The sequence below is a fragment of the Panthera leo genome, chromosome A1, assembly GCF_018350215.1.
Source record: "Panthera leo isolate Ple1 chromosome A1, P.leo_Ple1_pat1.1, whole genome shotgun sequence".
NCBI lineage: Eukaryota > Metazoa > Chordata > Mammalia > Carnivora > Felidae > Panthera > Panthera leo.
Genome location: NC_056679.1, coordinates 89,217,883 through 89,221,711, shown reverse-complemented (window position 1 = coordinate 89,221,711; position 3,829 = coordinate 89,217,883). Strand labels below are relative to the sequence as shown.

General features: G+C 35.0%; 1 pseudogene; it reads left to right on the top strand.

Moving 5' to 3' along the window:
• Window positions 1-2,190: 2,190 nt before the first annotated feature.
• Window positions 2,191-3,355, top strand: LOC122229872 (annotated as a pseudogene).
• The last annotated feature ends 474 nt before the right edge of the window (window positions 3,356-3,829 follow it).

Here is a 3,829-nt window from a genome sequence, read left to right as displayed (position 1 = left end):
AATATATTTTTATTTGTTTGTGTCATCTTCAATTTCTTTTATCAATATCACATAGTTTTCAGAGTATAGGTAATTCACGTTCTTGGTTAAATACATTCCTAAATTCTCTTTCTGCTACTTCATTATTAGTGTAGTGATATTCAATGGATTGCTGTACATTAATTTTATATAATAAAACTTTATTAATTTTTCAATTCTAATATTTTGAGCGGATTCTTTAGAGTTTTCTATACATAGTGTTGTGCCTTCTGCAAATAATGATGGTTTTACTTCTTCCTTAGCAATATGGATTAATTTTATTCTTTTTCTTGTCTGATTGTTCTCGCTAGGACTTCCAGTACTATTTTCAACAAAAGTGATGAGTATGGACATCCTTACTTTGATCCTAATATTAGAGGAAAAACTTACCTTTTTTCACCATTGAGTGTGGTGTTAGCATGGGCTTGTCATATATTCCCTTTATTATATCAATCTATGTTTCCTCTAAACACACTTTGTTGAGAGTTTTTATTATAAACAAAGGCTTTATATTGTCAAATACCTTATCTGCATCTATTGAGATGATCATATAATTTTTATTTTTCCTCTTGTTAATGTTATATATCACACTGATTGACTTCTGAGTATTTAAGCATTCTTGCATCTCTAAAATAAATCCCATTCAATGGTGGTAAATTATTTTTTAATGCAGTGCTGAATTCTGTTTGCTAATATTTTTTTGAGGATTTTTTTGCATCTATATTCATCAGAGATTTGTGGCTATAGTTTCCTTTTGTTTTTGTAGTGTTTTTGTCTGGTGTAGGTATCTGTAATTTTGGCCTTGTAGAATTAATTTGTAAGTTTTCTTTCCTTTTCTATTTTTTGGGATAATTTGAGAATAATAAGTACTAACTTGTCTTTAAATGCTTGTTGGATGGGGCACCTGTGTGACTCAGGTGGTTAAGCATCCAATTTCAGTTCAGGTCATGATCTTGAGGTTTGTGAGTTGGAGCCCTGCTTCAGGCTCTGTGCTGACAGCTCAGAGCCTGGAGTCTGCTTTGGACTCTGTCTCCCACTCTCTGCCCCTCCTCCACTTTCTGTCTCTCTCTATCAAAACTAAAAATAAACATTTAAAAAAATTTAATGTTTGGTAGAATTCACCTCTGAATCTACATCGTCCTGGAGACTGTTTTTTGAGAGATTTTTTTATTACTGATTCAATTTCATTATGAAAAAATTGAAGTTTTCTATTTTTTTTCCTGATTCAGTTTGGAAGATTATATGTTTCCCATAATTTATCAATTTATTGCACATTGTTCAATTTATTTACATATAATTTTTCATGTATTATGAAAGGAGGAAGGAGGAAGAAGAGAAAGTGCCACAGTATGTGTTGGAAGACTTATTTGGACATTCTTTTTTCTTTTTTTTTTTTTGTCAATTTATTTATTTATTGTCAAATTTACTTACATACAACATCCAGTGGTCATCCCAACAAGTGCCCTCCTCAATGCCCATCACCCATTTTCCCCTCCCCCTGCCCCCCCCCCATTCACCCTCAGTTTATTCTCTGTATTTAAGAGTCTCTTGTGGTTTGCTTCCCTCCCTCTTGGACATTATTTTTTTCTTAATTGTCTGTTTTGGTGATTTTTTTCCCCAGTAGCATAAAGTTTACTTCAGTTCAACTATACAAACACCTATGAGTCCTTTATATGGCCATTACTATTATTGGTGCTGAATATAAGATAGGCTAAATTATGATATTTACAGAATAGTAAAACAAAACACAGAACAGTAAAACAAAAAGAAGAGGAAGAGGAAGAAGAGGAAGAAGAAAAAGAAGGAGAAGAAGAAGAGGAGGAAGAAGGAGAAGGAGAAGGGGAAATGCATGTATCACGGGAGTATGGGAAATGGGTACACATTATTACATTATTCTGGCATGATTGAGAGTATGTTGTGTGAGATTTCTTGATGATGATGATGATGATGATGATGACGATGATAGATGATAGATTGTAAATAGATACAGATACTCAATTTGATGTAGAAATAATGTTGACACTGTATTGCTAAGACTTTATACAACATAGGTTTACTGATTAACTGGGTGAAATAAAAAAAAATGGTGATGATTTTGACTATAGCATAAATAACATGGATGGTGTAGGTCTTTTTTTCTAGATGTACAAAATTCATTTCTTCTTTTCCACTATGATGATTGCACTTTCCATGCATGTTACTATTGAATTATGTCAATTTTTACAAGTTGGCATTGGAATCTTAGCCAACACCTTCCTCCTCTTCCACATCTTCACATTCCTTCTGGATCACAGACCTAAGCCCACTGACCTGATCATCTGTCACTTGGCCTTTGTCCACATAATGAAACTCTTCACTATGCTGTTTTTGTTGTCTAGAGCTGTTTGAATCACCAAACTTTCTGAATGATTTCAAATGTAAGGCTTTATTCTACATGAGCAGATTTGATGAAAGTTCTCTCCATCTGCATCACCTACCTCTTGAGCATAATCCAGGCCATTACAATCAGCCCTATCACCTCCTGGTTGGGTAGATTTAAACATAAATGCACAAATAACATCTTCCATTCCTTCATCATCTTGTGGTTTCTCGGTTTGTCTCTCAGTATTAATCCTATCTTTTTTACTGTTGCATCTTCTTTAAAATTTTTAAATATTTTTTTTTTTGAGAGAGAGAGAGAGAGAGAGAGAGAGAGAGAGAAGGAGACTGAGCACGCGTCTGGGAGGGACAGAGAGGGAGACACAGAATCCGAAACAGGCTCCAGGCTCTGAACTGTCAGCACAGAGCCCAATGCGGGACTTGAACCCATGAACTGCAAGATCATGACCTGAGCCAAAGTCAGACCCTTAACCAAATGAGCCACCCAGGTGCCCCTACTGTTGCATCTTCTAATATGACCCAGACCAGTCTACTGAAAGTCAGTAAATACTGTTCACTTTTCCCTGTAACCTCCAGCATCAAGGCACTGTTTTTCACTTTGACATTATACAGGGATGTCTACTTCATAGGAGTCATGCTTCTCTCAAGTACATACATGCTGACTCACTTGTTCAGGCATCAGAGGCGGTGCCAGCACCTTCACAGCACCAGCCTCTCCTCAAGAGTCTCCCCAAAGGAAAGAGCCAACCAGACCATCCTGTTGTTGGTGAGTTTCTTTGTGATTGTGTACTGGGTGGACTTCATCATCTGTAATCCTGTTAGGGGTGTGTGTCACCATCATCCTAGATTGCCAGAAGATTTGGGGCAATGTCTATGCCACTGTCAGTCCTTTGGTACTAATTAGTTCTCACAAAAGAATAAAAATATGTTGCAAAAATGTGGGAAAATTACAATCAATTTTAAACAACTTATTCATGAAATAATTATCCAAAAACTTATTTTCTCTTTAATAAATTTTTATTTTATACACTAAATTCTTTGGTATTTTGTCTATGTGTATATGTTTAGATATTGCCTAACTCATGTGTAATTGTTAAACACTCTAGCTTTTTAAATTTTCATATCACAATATCACAATATTATTAATTTCACAATGCCATTCTTTATTTACTATGCCATTTTTATATAATTATATTTAAACTCATTTTTGTGCCCTAACTATTGATGCAAAAAAGAAGGTAGAGTTAGTCCACAGTCTTGATAAAATCCAAAATGAAATGGGATATTTCCCTATTTGTTTTATTCTGTACTTTCTTTGTCCCAAACAATAAATATGAGTAGTAATTACAGAAGTGATAGGTATATGGGGCGCCTGGGTAGTTCAGTTGGTTAGGCATCTGACTCTTGGTTTCGGATCAGGTCATGATCTCAC